At 40.4% G+C, this 23,239-nt stretch overlaps 1 protein-coding gene across 6 annotated transcripts in view; it reads right to left on the bottom strand.

The window, feature by feature from the left end:
- Cdk14 (cyclin dependent kinase 14) overlaps positions 1–23,239 on the bottom strand; it is a 539,697-nt gene that overhangs the window by 179,071 nt on the left and 337,387 nt on the right. The window lies entirely within an intron of this gene.

Here is a 23,239-nt window from a genome sequence, read left to right on the forward strand (position 1 = left end):
GGCTGCCTTGTGGAAGAGGATGCTCCTAGTCCTGATGCAACTTGATGTGCTTGGGTGGACTGGTACTCTGTGTGTGTGTGTGTGTGTGTGTGTGTGTGTGTGTGTGTGTATGTGGGGCTTTTCTATGGAGACGGGGATCAGGGAAAGGAGAAAGGAATAAGAGGACTGAGGGTGGGACCAGAAGGAGAGGAAGGAGGGGGCTACAATTGGGATGTAAAATGAATAAATAATTTTTAAAGTGGTATATTCATACAATAAAAAATTAATAAATACTAATAAGAGTTAAAACAAGATAAATGTGAAAATAGTTAGATTTTATCAAAGAGTTAGACTCCCCACCACAAGAGAACACGTAGGCTGTACTTCTACAAGATTTAGAATATATAAATTAATCTCTAGTGACAATAGGCTTCCTGGAATATGGGGAGAAAGGAGGAAAGGAGATAAGATGTCGAATGATCACATGAATTTGGAGAGGTGATATACACTGTCTCAAGTAACAGTTTTAAGGATACACACACAGACACACACACATATATGTATATATAATTTACAATTTGACTATACTTAACTAAAGGAAATAAATCTTGTAACAGAGTGACAGCTTTAAATGGAGAAAATGTTAACACAAAACAACTCTGCATGCTTGTTCAAGAAGCGTTTCATAGACTTTAGTAAACTCAATGTCCTCCCTTTCTTACCCATAAAACACTCAAGTCCTCGATGGAATCAGTATTCTGGAAGGAAAAAACAAAGGGAAAAAAACCTGAAGGGGCTTTTCTATCTTTAAGTCCTCTTCTACTCACTATGGCAAAATCTACCACTTATAACCTTTGGCTTTACAGGGAAATATTGTAGTAGGCATCTGAGAGACATAAGGCATATGCAAAGGAAGAAAGGAGAAAGGGAGGCAGTGAAAGAATTGGGGAGGGGAGCAAACAAGATTAATAAACATACGTGAGAAGCTCAAAGAATGACCTCCACGCAGGCTGAATTCAAGTGTTTGCAGTCTAAACTTAGCTCAGAAGCTGCGATGCTGATACAGGTAGCTGTGTGTTCATTTTCCTCACCTGCTGGTGTTTCTCTCACCCTTGATTAGTCTGAGAATCCCAATCCTGCCTGCACCTCTAGTCACCAGAGCTCTGCAAAGTGACAGACAACAAACTCTGGAGAGGAAGGACTACCACTAATGATGCAAAGTCCCAGTGTTGCGGCCTTCTCCCTAGCCTTGCTCCTGTCCCCAGATGCTCTGTAAGGCTGTGCTGTGCCCAGAATGAGTAATGAAAATCTACTAATGAGACATCTGAAGAAGTGAAGGTCTTTTCTGAGGAGGCCAGCCCCTCATCCCTAACTCACAGACTGTAAAGGCTGAAACCATTACATAGAATGTCTAACAAAATGCAATGTTTGAAATAAACAAATCAGAACGCAAAAACTATATTCATGAAAAGACATCATCAACCACAGATAACAGATGGCTAAAAATTAGAAAAGCACACATAAAAATGAAAATAAAGAAGCTGGCAGGACTTATGTTTTTTTTCTTTCTCCTGTTTTCCCAGACTATCTTTATTGATGCTATATTGTCTTTATAGAAGGAAAAGGGGATTATTGACAGGAGGTAGCTTGAAGGCATTTTCATTCCATACAGCTGAAATGAATCTGAGGCTTCTATTCATCTGGGAGAAAAAAGGGAAAAATAACATTTATTTTGCTCCTGTGGTGGGTGGTTGGAGCTGAGGCGGATTTGTTTGACTGCCAATTACTGGTAACAGTTATCTGGTTGTTATACGTTTTATAAATGTGTCTAGCAGTGTTCTGTCTACTTAGATCATGCCTATCATAACTTAATATTCTATTCTACAGGATGAAGAAGACTAACCCTGTTTTAGTATGTAACTCCCAGTTTACAAGTCCCAGGAAGGTCTGGGTTGAACACCATTCTCCAGGGAATTATGCTACACTGGCAAATTATCGAGGACGCGAACAGGCTTCTGCCAAAGTGCATGTTGAAAAAGGGAACTGGGCTGAGCAAGGATACTGCATCACCAGCCAGCCAGTCAGCAACATTGGCATAAGGAGAGTGTACGCTGATGGGAAGTGCAAATCAGCCCAGTGCTTTTAGCGAGTTATCTAAGAAGCATATAAAATGCTGGGTTGTTTCTGCAGAGAAACCGTATGTGCAGAAAGCTCTGCGTATGATATGAGGGCTGACCCACTGGGCCTGTTCTTTCGTGACAGTGAGACTGTAGAAAGCAACCTAAGTCCTCAGGAGTAATACAAGTTATTATGTACCCACACAGATTGGATTGACATGTGCTACTAAAACAAAATTCAAGTTTTATATGGAACGAGGAACAAAACTTTCCATGACTGAATTAAGTGGGGGGAAAAAAAAAAACAAGTCGAAATAACGTTTGTAGCATTTTTGAGAATCAATGCAGATTATCACTTTCAAACCTATACTGTTTAGGAACTGATTGCCCAGGCATGAGAGCAAGGGCATGCGTGGGCTTTTTAATCAGAGCTCCTAGGGATTATAGCAATGCTGAAGAAGCCTGGCTTCTTAACTCACATACTTCCAAACTCTAGTGGGATTTGGGGAGCTTTTTAATTTAGGAAGTCATAAAAGAAGACAAACTCTGCAGGGCATGGTGTTGAATGCCTGAAATCCCAGCTCATTGAAGGCCAAGGCTGGAGGATCATGCATCACTGTCACAAGTTTCCAGCTTGACCTGGTCTACATAGCAATGCTCAGGCCAACTGGGCCACAAGCAGAAAACAAACAAAACAAAACAAATTCCCCCCAAACCCAAGACAGGATTAAATAAATTTGAGTGCATCAGGTTATTGATTCAGGGAACAAATAATAACAATGGGGCGAGACCAAATTAAGGAAGGGAATTTGGTAATGCATGTGTTGGTAGTAAGCAATTCTTTTCAGGGGGATCTTTCTGATATACATCTGACTGCATGCTCAGGGGCTTGCTCCCCACTGCTCCTCTGACCCACCCAGGTAGCGTCTGAGACTGGACAGACAAGTTATGCTGCAGGTGGAAAGAACATTAAGAGTAATTCCAAGTGGGGTCTTCTGGAGAAGGATGAATTCAGCATTAGGATTTGTTTTTTAAGAATTAAGGGATGTCAGGGGGAGGAAGTCCCTCTCCAGTCACAGTCATATGGGGAGGGGAGTAAGAGGAAAATGGAAGGGAGGGAGGAATGGGAGGATACAAGGGATGGGATAACCATTGAGATGTAATACGAATAAGTTAATAAAATAAAAAAAAAGAATTAAGGGATGTCATGAAAGGAAAAACTTCAAGCTCTTTTTCACATCAAAATAGGCCTGGCTAAGCTTTTTCTGAGCACAGCCAGCAGGCAGAAACAAGCTGTCGAGGGCAACTGCCTGTCTGCAGGGTCCAGTACGGTCCACCCACTAGGACTTCTGTCTGGACCAGCCTGCAGCCAGCACTGCCTCTAGGGTGGGCCGAGGATAAGATTGGATGTCTTTATGAACTACTTCAGATGCTAAACCACAGCCGCCCACATCACCATCTGTTGAGTGCCATGTGGACAAAAAGAAAAATCCACTTTGGTCCTAAAAATACTATTTGCCTTACAAGGAACAATCCCTGATGGTTCTGCTTCCCCAGCCTCTCTCTGTTTTACATAACATTAATCAGGGGATGCTAATTCTGTGTCAGAATGGTACTGCAGCCACACCCTGGAATGTGAAATCCTAAGCCATAACGTGCTGCCAAAACGTGTCATTTCATCCAAGTGCAACAAATTCACTTTACATTATTTATATTTCTTGGCTTCCTGACCACAGGTCCGCTGAACTGGAGTTGTAATCTTTCCTGACATATGGAATTGTCACCATTAACTCGTCGTATGTAAGCCCGATTTTGTCATCCTTTAGTCAATAATAACAGTACACTTATTCACATGTGTTTGAAAAAGAAAAAGCTTTTGACTGTTTCAGTGAACTTCCATGAAACTAAGATAGTTTTTAAAATTCATTTTACAAACTATCTCTGCTTTCATTGGAATGCCATTGAGATCCAAGGGTCTCCCAGTGGTACTTCCATCTTTCCAGAAGACAGGCTATGGGTTTTGCCAGGTAGAAGATAGGGAAGAAACCCTGGAAGAGAAAGGATCTTGGCCTGATCTATGTAGGGTCAGGAGACCATAGCAGTGCACTGGCCACCCAATGATGCTCACTTGCAGCCTTGCAGGCCTCTCCAGCATTACTTCTCTGCCTGCCAGAAGCCAGCCTGGGCCCAAGGGCACACACAGGCTTGTGACTCCATGCCATCTGTCTCTGACCTGCAGTTGTGGACCATCTCCAGCCAAGCTCCTGTCTCCCATCCAGCCCTTTTATTCTCCTTTTCCAGTTTTGCAAATACCTCTCTTCTATTGTCTCAATTTCTGAGCCAGGTGTTGACCGCTCTTGACTTTGTTGATGTTTTCAATTGGTTTTGTTTTCAATTGTCTATCTTTTCTTTGACATTTATTATTGCTTTCTTTCTGGTTGCCTTTGATTTAATTCGCTTCTATTCTCCTACTTCATAGAATAAACACATACATCATTGATGTCAAACTTTTCCAGTTCCCCGTGTAAACTTTTAATGCCATAAACTACTTCAAAGCACTGCTTTAGCAGACTGTCACACAGTCTGATGTATTTGGAAGAATCTGTTTGATATCTAAATCAAAGCGCAACACAAAAGCTATTAAAGACTGTTAACATAATTTGACGTTCTGAATAACCACCCTATGTGAAAGTTTACTTATAACCATTGTCTGTTTTCTCTCCGAGGCAGTCAATCTTCTGGAATTTTCTTTGAACACGTAGTGGCATTTTATCATGCTCCTCCATCATATCAATTTGCAGAAGTCTGAACAAAACGTCATGAGAGAAAGCAGCAACTACTAGGCCATGTCATTAAGAAAGGGCCCCTGAGTGCTGCAGGAGTTAATAACATCCACCAGGTGAATGATGGCAATACCCAAAAGAACAAGAGGCTGCAGACATGAGAGATGCCAAGGCTGCTGGAGAACTCATGGGGCATAGCACGGGGACACTTACCAGTTTGCGTTACACAGAAGAAGTGATTTTTTTTGAGATACACCATTGTGTTTCTTCTGAAGTATAAAAGATAATAAACTAGCTAATACATTCTGGTTACCAGTGAAAATGAGAGGACTACTGTCAAGGATGAAGGCAAGATGGGAGTTGTGGTGGTGACCAATGGAGATATAATAGAGTCTTAGAAAAAGGTATGGTAAATTTTGGGCCAAATCAATGTGTATGTTAGGAATGAGTAGAATTATCTGATTCATTCAATTGCTGGCTTTGGTTTCAATGGGCACTACCATTCACTAAAAGAGGAAAGTGTGGAGACCAAATGTGAGTTAGTTTATAAGTGATACATCAAGAGTCATGGTTGAGATTGGTTATATATGATATTCTTATTATGAAGAAGATGGATTACTAAGTAAGGCACAGACATGAAGACTTGTTACCACATGCTATCATAACACACTTCCTGGTCTTTCTCCCTGGCTACAGTGGGAGGTCCTGAGATATAGGAACGATGTCTTATTTATTTAATAAATAAGTTGAAGTAATAAATTAAATAACTTTAATAAACATGTGCTGATCTAAATTTACCATTAAGCATTAGTAAAAGAAACATCAAGGTATAAAGTATGAAATACAATGCTATTGGGTTAAAATACCTATGCAGCATGAATGATTTGAATAATTAATGATTAAAGGAACTAAGAAGGTGTTTTGTTTGTTTGTTTTTTTGTTTGTTTGTTTGTTTTGTTTTTTCCAGACAGGATTTCTCTGTGTAGCCTTGGCTGTCCTAGACTTGCTTTGTAGACCAAGCTGGCCTTGAACTCACATTGATCCACCTGCCTCTGGAGTGCTGAGATTAACGGTGTGCACCACCACACCCAGCTAAGAAGATTTTAACAAAAAGCTTTAGTGAAAACTATGTACTGAGGCATACAGACAACTTTGTGACTTTAACTTGAAAGTATTAGAGATATTAAGGCAAAACAGTAACTATGGTGGAGAAAGATGAATAGTTCTGGAGAAACATTAGGAATTTTCTGGCCTAGTGGTTCTCATGGGGTGTCCCTGGCAGAGTGGCCATTTGCCTAGTAGGGACACGGGTCAAGAAGGTGGGATTTCATTTTAAGAAGGAACTACACTATTAAAGCTTTTGTTTTTCCTTTGAAAGCTACAGAGACTCTAACCTCATTCTACAGGTTAAGAAAGTGAGCCCTGCTGTTCTGTTCTAGGATTTCTCTTTAATAAAAAAAAAAAAAAAGGCTTTGTAGCATACTTGCCAAGTCTCATCTCCTGGAACCGTGAGTCCCATACCTTTATAGTAAATGGTTAAACTGCATCTCCCGTGGCATAACACAAAAAATGGGCTTTCAACACCTCCTCCAGGTGTAAGCTCTGCCAGTTAGCAAGTTATGACAGCATTATTTTAAAGGAGATCACGCACTACATTCAAGTCAGCCACCTTTGCTCCATGAACATGGAGGAGATGAATATGAAAATTACTAGGTATAGCCTAATTTCCCCCCCCCCCCCGAGTGTTCAGTCGGAGTATTACACACTAGGAGATGGAGAGAAAAAGAGAATGAAAGGACAGTTGCTGTGCTCATCTCTGAGAAAAATACTGCCTTTCCCATGAAAAGAAAGGAAAAAAAAAAGAGAGAGAAGTACAATCATTGTTGGGGGTTCCTTTAAGTTTATTTGCATTATCATTAGATCATTTATCCAGCAGGTTTGGCTACAACACACTGAAGATAGAATTTTATCATTTTCTTTCTTCTTTCCTTCCTGAGTAAATGTTTTATCTTATCACCCAAAATGACAGGCTGGTATTATCAAAGCAATGTACCCTGAGAGTCAGCAGCAGGGGTAAATTTCCTTTTTTCATTATTATTATTATTTTTTTTTTTGGTAGAACACACAGACCTTAGGGGTAAGCTATCAGCCAAGATATGCCTTCAAATTCTTACCAGGCTCCCGTAGGGGAGAAAGGAGGTAATTAATCTGTCATCCTAGACAGCATACTGTGTCTCTACAGTATTTAAAAGCCAATTTCATTGTGATAAAATTTTGTCATAAATAGATGAACTAGAACAAAAGGAAAGGGAGTGAAAAGGAAGCAATTTTTAACCAAAACTTGCTGAACAGCATAAAGGGAATAAATATTAATCTGAAGAGTTTCCAGATCCCAAGACTGAAGGGAAAATCTAAAACAACCAACTGACAGAAGTACTAGTTTTGCTTGCCGATTAAGTTACACAGCCTGAAAAAAAAATCTGGATAAAGAAATTTAGAAACCCGCTGGTTTTTCAATGTATAATCCTCTCAGCTAACATGCTGACCTGTTGGTTTCCTGAAGCACCTAGCAGCATTCTGGATCAACCCTTTCCAGTTGCTCTTTAAAAAGACATCACTAGACATGTCAGCCTCTCTGAAAATGTCACACATTTTCTGGGGTTTGAAGGCACTGATGCCCCATCTTTATTTATCTCTGCCTCCATGTTCAAGCAACCCTCTTTTAAAACTTATTTTATGATATTGGTTTTAAAGACAGGGTCTTATTAAGTATTTTAGGCTGGCCTGGATCTCATTATGTAGACCAGGCTGGCCCGGAATGCACAGAGATCCTGCTGCTTCTGCCTCCAGAGTGCAAGTGCATGCTGGGATTAACAGTGTGCAGCACAGCCTGGCGCCTCTTGAATCATCTTCAATTCCAGAAACAACAGGCTAATGAATAAACCTGTTTATGACTAGGGACTCAAACTGTCCCCAAGCAACAGGAGCCCTCAGGCAATTATTCACTGCCATAAGGCTGTGCTGCAGAGTAGAAACAGAGATGGCAGAGCACACTTCTGCACTGCAGAAGCCAGACAGTTGTTAATTAGACCACACTGTGACCAGCTAAGCATCCTCTTGGCTTTGCCCTGACTCTCTCTTTCTCTTAAACTCAAGCCTGCATCCCTGCCTGGAAGAGAGCTTGTGGCTGCTGGACTCTGTCACATATGTCTCTTTTCAGAGTGACCACATTGTCTAAATCTCTGTGTCTGTCTCTGTCTGTGTCTCTGTGTCTCTGTCTCTGTCTCTCTCTCATCTTCCCATAATTACTTATCTCTTAATTAGCCTGCTGCACACTGGTTGAGCCTCTTAGGAAGGCAGAGCTGGTGCTTTTGACAGAAAAACTCCAGTAACAGTTGGAGAAAAGACCCTCTTTAGACAATTTTTCATCTTATCTTTCTAAAACTTGTCCTAAGTATTGCTGAAGGCTTTCCTGAAGTTAGAACAACTGCCAAAGCATCAACCAGGTTCTGTGGAAGGAATACATAATTCTGTCATGATAGCAACATCTAAAAGTGACTGACACTGTTAGGAATCTGAACATAACCATGCCCCTCTACAGCTTTCTTGGATGTCATGCCAATTCTGTAAGGACTAAGCCTGGCACAGCAGACCTGCCTGACAACAGTAGAAACAACACGAAACGAATGAGCAGTGTGGCCAAGTACAACATAGCTGTGTCTTGAGAGGACCACATGAAAAAAGACGGGAAGATACTGAGAGTGAGGTAGGAGTCATCTACTGAAGGCATCCCTTTGATTTGGATGCAAGGCTTTGGACACTAAATGCTCCACATTTGTCAAACTCAGTTCTTGAGCTATGGGCATAACAAATGAGTCAAAAGCAGTTTTGGAACTTTATTCAGCTCACTAATTTTTTTTTAAGCATAAGCAGTTGACTTATTAAAACAAAACAACACCTGACCCCTCCCCTCAATTAGTCACCCAGCTTTTTAAACAGCATTTTCATAAACGAAACAACTACTTTGGAAACCAGAAATAGAAGAAATATATATCTTGTAGGGAACTTGAAGCTGCTTGAGTTGTGGGGCTTACTCATTAGTTTTTAAAGATGCTAAAAGAGCATTCTGGTGCACAGAATTGCAGTAGCAGTGTTGGGAGATGGTCGATGTATTTTGACGCTAATTACTGCTTGCTGTCTCTGTAATCCACCTTTTGATTAATAAAAAGCCATCCCGCCTGGGCAGGGCAAAGGAGATAGGTGGGGCTAGGAGAGAGAGGGATTCTGGGAGGAAGAAGGAGAAAGAGCGGAGGAGGAGAGGAAGGCTGCCATGGGTTTGATGGAGGAGAAGCACATGGCTGGTGTGGATGGGGAATTCAGCCCAGATGAAGAACATTAAGAAGTATTTGGGCATATATGGGGGAAGAGATCCCCCTCATTCACAATCACAGGGGAGGGGAGTAAGGGGAAAATGGGAGGTAGGGAGGAATGGGAGGATACAAGAGATGGGATAACAATGGAGATGTAATATGAATAAATTAATAAAATATATTTTTAAAAAAGAAGTGTTTGGGATTATGCATGGGAATAGCTTGATAGAAATTGGTAGAAACAGATGGCATAGGATTGGGGCAGGTATCACAAAGCTGCCCCACTATGGGAAGTAGTTTAGAAGATTAATGTCTGCCCTGCCCCAGGCTATTTTAAATATAACAAGTGTCTGTCTCTTATTTGATTGCTAGCCAGGCCTACAGATAATACAGATAATTTAAAAACAATAGTTCCAGTACTTGGATTATGGAAGCAAGAAGGTCAGGAGTTCAATTTGAGGCTAACCTGCTATACCTGAGACCCTGTTTCAAAACAAACAAAACAACAACAACAACAAAATGCTAAAACAATAACAATGAGTTTTATATCTTTTTTTTGTAGAGATTGGTAGATATTGCTAAGAGTCACAAACTACTTATATTTTCAAAAAAATAGATCATTCTGATCTTCAGCCTCAAAGGCAAAACACTATTTTCTACTAATGTCACTGAGTTTTCTGTGAGGGACAATGTGGCCCACCATCTGTTCCCCTTTTGGAAGTAAGGGTAATGCAGGTCTGTGCAAAAAAAATGAATGTTCCATTTCAACCAGTTCATACCACGTTAACCACTAAGGAAGAATAATCCAAAGTAATATCCTCCCAACCCAAGCCCTGCCTCAGGTACAGAGAATAGAATTTATTATTATTATTGTTATTATTATTATTATTAATTATATCTATTTATTTAGTGTGTGCCAAAGGGAGGGGGTATGAACATGCCAAGGGGCTTGTGGTGGGAGTCTGTTTTTCCTTTCACCATGAGTGTCAAGAATATGGAACTCATGTCATTGGATGGGCTAGAGCTATCTCGTTAAAGGTGTTTTGAATGCACTGGTTTGTACTCATAACTACACTCTTGGTTCTTTCCCTTTAGAGATTAGTATATATGATCCTTCACTTCCCACACCCTTACCACAGCTATTATTAGTAGGCAAACACATTTTTAATGCCAAAGTATCTACTCCTATCCATGTCATGTCTCACTTAATGGAAGGTGATGCCATCAGCTCAAAAGATAATGAATTATGTGAACAGTATTTTTTTCTGCAATTTACTATGGATAACAGCATTTTGCATTTGCATGCATATAGTTTTAAGACTACATAATAACTGAGTAGAAGGCATAGAGAGTCACCATAAATATTATTTTTAAGTTTACTGCAAAAACTGAACTTACCATTTAGAAAGAACAAATACCGTCTTACATTTGTTTCTACATGTGAAGAAGGTGGCTGTAATTTCCCTAAAGTTAATACCTCTAACATTTTGTATCGAATTCAGCACCATGGCATATCAGGAAGACCACAATTATGAGATGGGCCATTTGCTACACTTGCTGATTATTTAACACTAAAATGGAGTTTTACTATAAAGAAGAAAATTTGTAAATAATGTATAGTCATATTTCATGCCTCCATAATTGTAACTTAATTCCCTAAGATTAGCACACTCTGCAAGTGAGAATTTTCTAGAAGAAAATTGAAAGGAAGCTGCAAACGTCCTTTAAAAATGTAGAAATTGTTACTTCTTAGCATATCATAGACCGAAGTGATAAGTCAGTTGACCCAAGTGCCAGAAGTGCACAAGATCAGCTGTGCACACATCAGTATCCTGCATGAGAGATGAGCACTATTTTCCATCTTGTCATCAGTGTGAGCAGATTGAAACAGTGAGCCTAGCATTACTCTTCATAAAGGGTTCATCAACGCCTTTCAGATGTTTGCTTTCCACCTGGCAAACATGATGAAACACTTTTAAGGCTGAATTTTGCTTGCAGTAAACTGATAGTAATTTGTCCTACTGAACTTCAATGAAATGAACCCTGCATCTGAATGTAAATTGTTACCTATTGGTAATTCCATGTTATTAGAAGCAGGAACTCCAAGTGGAAAACAAATCTCACATCTATTTTTTTAAAAGATGCAAAGGAAGAAAGCATTCTTTTAAATTTTTATGTGCCTACCACAGTCGTTCTGTGTGAGTCTTTAAAGTACGCATTTCAGGAAGAGCAGAGAAAGCTGGTTATGGTGCACAGTGGCTCAAGCCTAATTCCTTTCCTCAAGAGATTAGATAGGAAGATTGTCACCAGTCTGAGACAAGGATGGGCTATACAGTTAGATTTTACACAGTGAGGCCGCAGAATGTCAATCACCCTCACCCCCGGCCCTGCAAAAAAAATCAGAAGACTGAAATTAAGGTTAAGAAATTTTTACTGGCTACTGCATGAATCTATGAGTTACTACAGGTGCAGTGTTAAGGTCACATCAGTGCTTGCAACATACAAAGTACCCCTTTCCTTTCTATGCCCCAGTACAGCATTTTACACCCTTGTAAGTAAATTAAAATAGTAATTCCAACTGCAGTGCAAAGTATGAACTAAAGGGATAACGCAGATGGGTTGATGCGGAAACGAGATGGGAAGAAAGAGGAGGAATTTCCAACCGGGCATTGAGAGAGCTTCACTGGGGGCCAGGGTCCATTGCTAGTACTTAGAATCATGAATTATGCTTAGAAACAATCTGTAGCTGTTAAGCACAGTGGCAGGATAACCCTGTGGTGGTCCTGTGAATAAGAAACGCCCCCCGATGGGTTCCTAAGTTTGAATATTTGGCCCCAGTTGTCTTCAGTGTTTGGGAAGGTTATGAAACCTTTAGGAGATAGAGCCTTGTTGGAGGAAGTATGACCCTGGTGATGGACTTTTTATAGCCTCATCCCCAATACCCTCTCTATCTCCCCATCCCCTCTCCTCATGCCCTGCACTTTTTGTGTGGATAAAATATAACTAGCCAGCCAGGTATCTGCCTCTTCTATGCGCTTTCCTGGCTATTACAGAAACTCCCTTTGGAACCATAAGGCAGAATAAACTCTTTCTTCTGTAAACTGCTTTTGGTCATCCCGTTTTGCCACAGCAACAGAAAAGTAACCAAGACAGCCCCTCAGAGAGGTCTTGCGTGGGCACCAGGAAGTGGCAAACATGGATGGCAAAGTGTGGTAATCCTGACATTTGCTCTTCTCCTTGAGAAGATAAATTAGTGAGCAGAGATTGACAACCAGGGATACACTGTATACATACAGTTATTAAAACTCGACATAAAACCTTCATTCAGATGAGTCACTGTGCTAAGAGGAAAAAAATATTCTGTCACATTTATGTTACTTTTCCATCACAGCTAAACATACAAATAAAGAGACTTGGTGAAGAATACAAATTGCCATGGCACACACACTAAGTCTAGGAAATGTATGACGACCATTGTCTGAAGACAGCAGAGACGGAAGATGAATCACCTCCAAGGGCAAATAGCCTGTTAACTTCACTTAGAGAGAATTTGTTCTCTAAGGGACATGCTCCAATGACTCGAGTAGATTATTTTATAAGATGTATTTTAATCAAACAGCTCCAGACTTTTATCAAGCTATCTAATAACAAGACCTGAGATATCAGGTGAGGAGCAAATATTCTGAGGACGATTTGTTTCCTTGCAGAGATCTGGACAAGAGACAACTGAAGGTCCCTTCAAGTGAAGCTGTGCTTCACAGAAAGATTAATGGGCGAGACAGATTCACCATTCTGGAGGATAAGTGAAGGGAAGCAACAAAGTCAACGTGGGAAACACATTATTAATCAAGTCGTGCAGGAGATAAATGGTCCTGCTTCAGGGACAGGCTGATTCCAGCTCTGCATTTCCTCCACTACAGAATAGCGGGTGCAGCATAGCACTAAAGGAAAAGTGAGCCTTGTTTTTTTTTCCTTAAAGGTCAATTTTAAAAATTTATGTAGCTTCATGTGTATGAATATGTTACCTTCATGTATGTGCACCTTGCATGCTTGGTACAGGCAGAAGTCAGAAGAGGACAGCAGATCCCCTGGAATTGGAGCTAGGGTGCTTGTGAGGTGCTGTACGGATGCTGAGAACGGAACCCTGGTCCTCTAAAAGAGTAACAAGTGCTTCCAACTGCTGAGCCATCTCTCCAGCCTTAGAAGCAACAACCCTTTGTGCCTTAGTCTATAAAAGTGCTATATGCCTCCATACTCTACCATTAGACACAAGTCACTAGATCCAACCCAGTACCAGGGGGACTGTTTCAGATGCTGCCTACATGAGGAGAAAAGCTGTGGACACTTATTTACAAATAAAGAAAAGGCTTTAAAAAGCAGAATTTGAGTTATATGGCAACCTTTTAACATCCTGAGAATTTACAAAGTGTCATCACCTCCTCACTTGCCTCAGATGTGTCTGTCACACTGCAGCAGCATTTGCGGTAACCAGTGTTTCAGTCTGACACATCTGTGAACTCGCCAGTGCAAGTGGGAAGAAAGAATGGTAAGCAAAGAGGGTACCCGACGGCCTGAAAGAAACAAGGTGACAATTCACACTTTCACAGTCATCCTGGGACATGGCACTGTGAGGGCTACAAGGAGCCTTGGAGAAATGGAGATAAAAATAGGAGTTTGAATCAACTGTTGACAGAGGATGTCTCCCTGAAAGGTTGTTTACCAGCTTCATATGATTTAATGAAAATTGAGACAGCCAGTACAGCAATTTTAAAAAATGGCCCCGTTATTTTTACATCCTTCCCTTCTAAAATTGGGGTCTATGTCCCTTCTGGATTTTCAGAGAGAGAGAGAAGGGGGTATCCAAGCAGATGCTGAGACTCACTGCCAAACCCTGGGGTGGAACACAGGGAGTCTTATGGAAGAGTTGGGGAATAGAAAGATCTGGAGGGACAGGAGCTCTACAAAGAGAGCAATGGAGCCAACAAATCTGGGCAGAGGAGGGAGCTGCTGCAGGGACTGATGCACCACCTAAGGACCATGCACGGTGAGGACCTAGACCCTCTGCTCAGATATAGTAGATAGGCAGCACAGTCTCTTTGTCGGTCCCATAATATGGGGAGTAGGGACTACTTCTGACATGGACTCTGGTCCCTACACATTGATCAGTTTTCCCTGGTGGGATGGCCTTGCCAAGCCACTGAGGAAGAGGATACAGGCAGTCAAGATGAGATCTGACAGGCTGAGAGCAGATGTTAGGGGAGGAGGCCTCCTCCTTTCTGAGGACTAGGGGAGGGAGGGAGGGGGTATAAGGGAGGAGGCAATGAGGGAGGGAGCTACAATCAGGATGTAAAGTGAACAAAGAAAAAAAAAATAACCATAGTAGTATGAAAGTAAGCAAGCTATTAACTGAGAAATTGGAAATAAAGCCATTTCTGTTTCTATAATAGTGTCTCAAATCAACAAAAAATCTCAGAAGGTGGTCAGCCACGTCTCCTCTCCTGGTCATACGTAGTTTCTAATTATCATCTGTTACTGTCCCTTCACTGAGAGAGTATTATACACCCTCATTTACAATGCTGTGCTGGCCCCACTTTTTCCTTTCATTTGTGAGAACCTGAGATCACATTCTGAATTTTTCATTGTCCTCTACAGTATTAGTCAACTGTGTCCACTCCTTTCAAGGCACCATCTCCTCTCCCCACTCTCTCTGGCTTTTTGCAATATCTTGATCTACCAACTATGTCTCCTTCAATCTTCAGTGTCATTTATAAACACCCTAACCTGCACCATTGAAAAATATTTATAATAACACTCCAACCAGGGAAGCAGATCAGTGCCCTGCTCAATCATCACCAGAGAGCCTCCTCCTACAGCAGATGGGGCCAAGTATAGAGACCCACAGCCAGACATTATGCAAAGAATGAGAGGCCTTGGAAACAGTCAGCCCTAATAGGACGTCTCCATGAAATTCCTCTCCCAAAGGGTGCATGGAACCCCCGTGAAGAGGAGGCAGAAAGAGTGTACAAAGCCAAAGAGGACAGAGTACACAAAGGAAAACATGGGCCTCAAAATCAGCAAGACCTACACATATGAACTTCCAGAGACTGAGGCTGCATGCCCAAGGTCTGCAAGAGTTTTCACAAGATGGTGTCCTAGAGCTGGAAGTAGAAGCGGACACAAGCCCCCGTCCCTAACCCAAAAGCAATATCCAAGTAATAACCACATGCAAATGAAAATTTAGTTTCCTCCAAGGCAGTCTCACTGGGGAAATGAAGCACACATAAGGGTAACTGCGTTCCCAGGAGTGAATGGCCAAGAGGCTCAATGGTATCTTTGAAGGTTTCTTGTCTTATAACTTTATATATATACTATGTATGTATATACATATATATATAATTTAGCCTATATAACATATAAGTATATATAAATACGTAAACAAATAAATATATAAATATAGAATTAAATATATTATGCATTATATATATATATATATATTTTTTTTTTTTTAACCCTACAGATCCTTTGCATATATATTATGGCTCCCAGTTTAGTGTTTTTATGGAATCCTCAGGGTGCGAACAAGTGAGTTCCTTTCTTGTGCTTTCTTTTGGACTCTTTTCTTACTCTCTTTGTGTTGACCTATAGAATGTGTTAATTTTTATTTTAATTAGCCCTTAAAATCCTTTTTTTTTTCTAATGAGAGATAGGAATGGGGGAGCTCTGGAAGGGAGAGGAGGTGCATTGGAACTAGGAGGAATAGAGGGAGGGGAAACCATAAATAGGACAGATTATGTGAGGAAAAAGGCTTATTTTCAACAAAGAAAATATTTATGATATATCATAACACATACAAATACTGACTTTAAAGTACCCTTAGGGGAACATCAGTCCTCTCTGCTGACCAATCTCTCAACATGGCTATCCTCACTGGTTTTTAGTTTTTCATAGCCTACTCACACCATCAATACACTGCAACCTGGTTCTCCCAATCTAGCATCATAGAAGTATTTGTTCAGATGTTTCAAACATGGCCTTTTCTCAGTAGCCTCACTAACCTCACTGCATTACACGGGGCAGAGGACAAAGCCCTCAGGTTCTGGTTCTGACGTGCAGAGACTGAGCCCATGCTTTCTGCAGTCCGGGCAGTCTTCTGTCTCCTCTTAGCCAACATCTGCTCTTCCAAATGGAAACATTTCTCCTTTCCTTCATCCATGCTAAGTCTCATGGTGAACTGAGCCCTTATCACCAGCCTAAGACACTCACTCAGGTGCTCTGCAAATTCTCTATGAATCAGTTTAGTATCTGATAGTAAGCGATACACGAGCTGAGTGATTGACACACAAGACAAACCTCCCAAGTGAAGAATGGTTTATGTTTAGAAAGTCAAAGTAGTATTAGAACCCACTTTGATTATAAAGAAGAATACTTTTAACAGATTTGGTCTTGAGAACTTTCATTTTAATACTGTTGCCAGGAGCTATTCCCTCTGCCTGAAATGATCGCATTCCCAGTATCTTTGTGCCTTCTGCCTACTACCGTCAATCAGCAAGTACCATCTTCATAGATAGCACCTGAGCATGGTAAGAAAGCCAGAGCCTCCCACAGCAGCGATGGAAAAGTATCTCCTTATTTGTGTATTGACCGTCTTCTCTTGTGGGAATGAGGTTTTACCCATCACCAGTCCCAAACAGCCCACTGTGCACACACACACACACACACACACACACACACACACACACACACACACACACAAGGTCCACTCCTACTGCCCGTGCCCCAGAGCTAATCCATCACCTCCTGTGTTTCTCCACATACCCCACTTGTTTCCACATCTTCAACCCTTGTTCTTTCTTCAATGCCCCCCAAAAAAACCTTTCCTAGAAATGTCTTCTTTAATCATCCACAACCCTGAGGCCTAATCTTATAATACCATACATTTTTAGAATTAAAATTTTTTTGTCAATAAATGGTAAAAACACTTAACTCCAAGCCTGATGGCCATTTGTGTCTGAAAGAACTGACTCCAACAAGTTGTTCTCTGACCTCCACATGTGGACTGTGGCATTCCTGCACCTGAGCACACACAAATGGACACACACACACACACCCCACACACATACTAAAAAACAAATAAAATTATATAAAAATGCAACAGTTGTAAGACAGAACTAAACTTACTTAGCTCATTCCTCCCTCTACAGATTAGAGGGAGGTGACTTACTCAATTAGAGAAGGTGACTTACTCAAGGTTCAATCTTTTAATACTTTAATTAACATAAGCTTCAGTATGGTTGCTGAGTCTTCTATCTGCTCATCAGGTGCTCAGCAGTCACCAGGAACTACGTTTTTAAAATTATTTTATTTTTGTATGTATACATTTATATTATTACACATATATACAGTAGATTATCTATGGCAAGAAGAACCGCGACACAATCAGGAATTACACAGATGTTGCATTCTTAGTGTTTGGGCTACTTGTATTTGACAGCCTTGAAGAAGACATATTTCCTATCTTGGTGCAGGAACTACATTTTTTATGGTTCTTGCAGCCTGTCGCTCTTGTGTCTCGATAGCAGCGGCCAGGCTCTACACAGATGTCATAATAGCACATGACTCTTCCACATCACACTGTACTGAGAACTGCAGTGAAAGAGCTGACGCAGCCCAATGGAAACAACCTAGGCTAAGCAGAATGAGGGCAACGATGGGACAAATAGCTTACACCAGCATGCCTCTATAGCTGCCACAGTCCCCTATGGCCGTGTAGCTTTTCCACACACTCTGTATGGCTTCCTTAGCACATTGTGCAGCCCCTTGACACAACCCCATTGTGTCAATGGGGTACACAAGGGTACACAAGGACAGCAACTAGGGTATTCTCTCACAGTCAGTTCAAATAGAAACATGGGGGCTTAAGAATCTTGAAGGTTTAAAGTTAAATGGACTATCTTTTCTCTCTCTCTTACACATACAGAGAGAGAGAGAGAGAGAGAGAGAGAGAGAGAGAGAGAGAGAGAGAGAGAGAGAGAGAGAGAGAAAGAAAGAAACAGAAAGAAACAGAGAGAGACAGAAAGAAACAGAAAGAAACAGAGAGAGAGAGAGACAGAAAGAAACAGAGAGAGAGAGAGAAAGAAACAGAAAGAAACAGAGAGAGAGAGAGAGACAGAAAGAAACAGAAAGAAACAGAGAGAGAGAGACAGAAAGAAACAGAGAGAGAGAGAGAGAGAGAGAGAGAGAGAGAGAGAGAGAGAGAGAGAGAGATTTAAATCCTGAGTGACACACTGATGAGGAGGAATATTTTCACCAATGTACCAATCAAATAATATAAACTAGGTTAACAACTGGCAGAAGAACTTCTGGCAGGCAGATATGAGTGACATCGCCAGGGTTATCAACGTTCAGAGACAGGGAGGAAAAAGCAGGCCTGTAAAACAGAAGCATGTGGTCCCACTGTCACCAGTGCTGTACTCTGGGCCATGAGCCGCATAAACCCAGAAGCATCTGTCGAAGTCTCTGACAGCTGTCCTTGTACCCTCTGTCATTTGCTCAGCTGTTTGGAAGTGAGTGACACATATTCCCAGGGTTCTACCATGTGGGCTTCTTCTTCTTCTTCTTTTTTTTTTTTTTTTCAAGCCAGAACATTGTGTTCAGAATAGAAATTCTTATTAGTTGTGACTTTTGTCACTCACCTAAATGAATGTATATGCTGCTTATGTTTTACAGCTAACGGAGGTGAACAGAACACAGCATGTTATATTTTAAAATAGGCAATGCTGAAAATTAAAACAAACCACTCTCCCCATATTCCAGCAAAGCTGCCCTAGTAAATATGCACAGGCAACTCCACATTGAATAGGATTTGTACAAAGTCTACCGCTTTTCTTCATGCCTTGCATATGAACATCATGAATTCAAGGGAAATGAATTCATGTGAAAGTGGAGACTGAAGCAATGCCAGCTCACCTTGCATAGCAACATGATTATGATGCTCTGAAAATGAACTAATTGGATTTGTTAAAAATGTGACCTGCTCTCTCCCATGAAAGAGCGATACATAAAGAAAGCAAAACAGAAAGGCTTTCACTGACTGAGCTCTGCTGCCTTGCTCATTTTTAATATAGACTCGGTATGTGGAAACTAATTATATTGACTATCTTAGGTTACAAGGAATTAATTTTGTGCTTCAAGGTTATTAACCACCTTTTAATACACAGTTTAGAGGGAAATGAATGGACTTAATCCCAATATCAAGACACGAAACAAAACAAACAATCCCACATTTCATGACTTCCACAGTTGATTGTCTTCTTGGCAATGCTTTTCTATATGTACAGCTGCCACTTTAGAAAAGAGATTCTGGCAGTTTCCAGTAGATGCCTCTTAAAGGGGATTTAATCCCCATTTAATAGCCATTCCTGTTTAGGCCAGATATAAAAGCTCACTGAGGAAAAGAATGTTTTCCCATTGATTCAACCTCATTGAGCTTGTCCAATGTCCTTATCCAGTGATCGACAAGCCCCGAGAGTAGCTTGCTTAACATGTCATATAGCAGATCAACAATCCAGAGGAGAATACACAAAATTTACGATTATAATATTTGCTTTCCAAAGTTCCTAGACTTTTTATTTTGATTTGTTTTCTAATTCTTCGGGGCAAATCCGTACTGTCATTTAATTCTAAATCAGTAACCTTCCACAAAAGGTGGTCTTCAGCTCCTAACCACCGCAGGATAGTTTATCTTAAAGAGCATTATGCACTTCAAGTATCTGTGGAAAATGAAACATTTACTGCCAGCAGTCACAATGGTTATCTGCGTTTATGGGTCTCTGTGCTCTAAGAAGAGCAAATTGTGGCTTGGTACACCAATAATCTCATGGGAAATTTGTAATGATTTATTTCTTTAGCTTATTAAAAGCCTAGCCATGGCTCAAAGGTCTCTGGATACCCATAAAATTAGAAAAGCATTGCCATAAAATTAAGAAATGGGAGCTAAATATCCTTACAGGAAGAAATCCAACAACGCTCCTGGACACAAATTATTTGCATTATACAAACATTTCTAGTAAGAATTTGCTGTTGTGTAAGTCAGTTCTATTGCTATAGTATATACTTCATTTATATAACTATTGAGGTTTCTTCTGAACTCATCCTAAAATAATATCCAAGAAAAAAAAAACTAATCTTGTTATGTTTTCTTATTTACCTATTTATTGAGACGGGGATTTAGGCAGCAGTCTGGCTTTGAAATCCCGATCCTTCTGTTTCTGCCTCCTAAGTGCTAAGGTTAAAGGTTGCAAACCTAGCTTTCTTATTTTAAATACAAGAAAGTAATTATTTTATCATAGAGAAGAATAAAACACTTGAAAAGGTTATTTAATTATTGTTTAATAGGATTCAGTATTAAAAGCTAACTAAAAACTTAAAAAACCAGTCTCAGAATGTAACAAGTAATATAATGACTGTATTTATGTAGTAAGCAAACCTGAAGGCTAAATATTTAGATATGACTTAGCATGATATAGAAAACATATAAAATATACTTCATTAAAACAGTATGTTCAATGGTTTTATACAGTCACAAAATATGTGGAAGGGCTCATGGAGAAATGGCTCAGTGTTTACAATAGTTGCTACAAGAGCAACTGAAGTTTTTATTTCCAGAAACCACCTAGGTGTCAGGCTGGCATGTTTATAACTCCAGTGTCAGAAAAGCATGGCCACAGCAAGCTGTCTAGCAAGCCTAACCTTACTGGTGAGCCCTGAGTTTGATTAAGACACTGTGCCTCGAAATAATAAGATGGAATAGAAATCTAGAAAGATTCCAGAATCAGCACTGGGCCTCCACACTCCTATGCGCACATATGCATGTACACTCAGGTACCACCACACATGTGACTATGCATACATACATCATTATACACACAGAGAAAAGGAAGGAAAAAGAATACTTAGGAATAAGTTGTTTAAATTAACTCAGTGAAAATGGTGGTTCTAGAAAATAGGAAACAAAAATATGTTTATAAGGATTATACCCATGGAGCTGGCTGTATAGCTCAGCTGCAGAGTGACTGTCTGGCATACACAAAGACTATGCTCAACCCTAGCACTGCATAAAAGTACTCATGATGGTCCACATCTGTAGAGCAGAAGTTCAAGGTCATCCTTGGCTACATAAAGAGCTTGAGACTATGACAGACTGCATGAAAACCAAACCACCATCACCATCAACTAAACTAACTGGGCTGGAGAGATGGTCAGTGGATAAAGACTCCTGTTCTTGTAGAGGACTCAGGTCTGATTCCCAGCACCTACAAAACAGCTTACAATTATCCATAACTCCAGTTCCAGGGAATGTAACACCCTCTGTGACCTCTGTGGGCACTAGACAAGCACATCGTGCACAGACATGCATTCAAGCAAAAACACTCATATGCAGAAAATAAGTCCAAAATTTTTAAGTAAATTAAACTAAATCACTCACATATTATGACTCATATATATTATATGAATAATTTCTTCTTAGTAGAAGTAAAATGTTTCTCACATGAGAAACATTTGTCTCTCAAATAATCTGCTGGCCCAATCCAACTAGTCTCTTTCTCACTGTTTCATAGCTGATAGGAGGGAAACACAATAGTGACAGCGTCTCAATCCATGTGGAACATCCTCCTGTCACATCTCTAGAGGAAAGCTCACATCTCTAGAGCAAATGGTCGTCAGGAATCTCCTGATGTGGTCTACACTGAAATCCACCTCAGCGGTTTTACAGGGGAGTTTTGTAAGTAAGGAGAAAGTATGGTATCATGAGCTATCACAATGTGTTTAATTTAAATCCTTTAAGTAAAATTATTACTTTGTCTAGATCTTATTCTCTGTTTAAAATGATATAATATTTATGGCTAGTAACTAGCATAAAATCCCTCCCCCCAAACAAAGTACTTGACATTAAAATGATGTGCATATACTACGCGTACTAGGCAATTAAGAAACACTTTTTATTTTAAGCCAATGATTCCTCAAAGTGAGAAGCGTATTGTTCATACTCCTCTCTCATCCATGAAGAAACAACCTCGGCAAGTGAATAAGGCCTTGTCCAAGACAGAAGAGGACAGACACAGACAAGCTGGCTCAAGACAACCTTTTGCCGAAACTCAAGATATGCCTTTAGTTTTAGAAGAAATTTTAAATTATGTAAAGGTTGCAAAAATATCAGCGAGAGTTCCTGCACACCCTTCGTTCAGCTCTCATGTTAAATTTTTACCTAGTACATCTGCCACAAATAAACACCCACACTGATACATGGCATTAAGTAAAACCCATACTTCATGTGGGTCTCACTAGTTTTCCTTTGTTGACTTTTGATGACCCAGAGGTCCATCCAAGAGACTACATCACTCTGAGCTGCCACATCCTCCTCACTTCCTCACTGGATTATGATAGTTTTTTAGACTCCTCTTGCTTTTGACATTGGCAAGCTTTGGAGAATGCGAGTCAGGAATCTTGTAAACTGTCCTGTAATTTGGTTTCATGTTGTATGAGGCATAGTTAGGGTGGACTTATATGCTCTAAGGAAGAAGATGACAGAGGTGAGGCACCATTTGCCTCACGTCATCTCCTGGGAACATGCTACCATCTGACTTCTCAGAGAGGAGAGAGCAATCTTGAAGACCTGGCTGAGACAAGTTTTGCCTGGTTATCTCCTCCGGAAGGTCTCCATGCTCTCCTCACCTACCGTTCCTCAAATTCAATGTGACAGAAGGCAGCTAGCAATTGAATACTACAGTCCACGCGTGGAGGATGGTACACAGGGGACCTCCTCCTTCTTGGAAGATGCAACCATTGTGCCTGGATGTTCACTGCAGCCCATTAGTCTACAGTACTTCTCTTATCTCACACATTCTTACTGCTTTATCATTTTATTCACATATGATAATTTAAAAGGACATGTCAATTAACTCTCTGCTTCTTAAAGGCAAAAAGAAATATG

Source organism: Acomys russatus, chromosome 10 (assembly GCF_903995435.1).
Source record: "Acomys russatus chromosome 10, mAcoRus1.1, whole genome shotgun sequence".
In the NCBI taxonomy this organism is placed as follows: domain Eukaryota; kingdom Metazoa; phylum Chordata; class Mammalia; order Rodentia; family Muridae; genus Acomys; species Acomys russatus.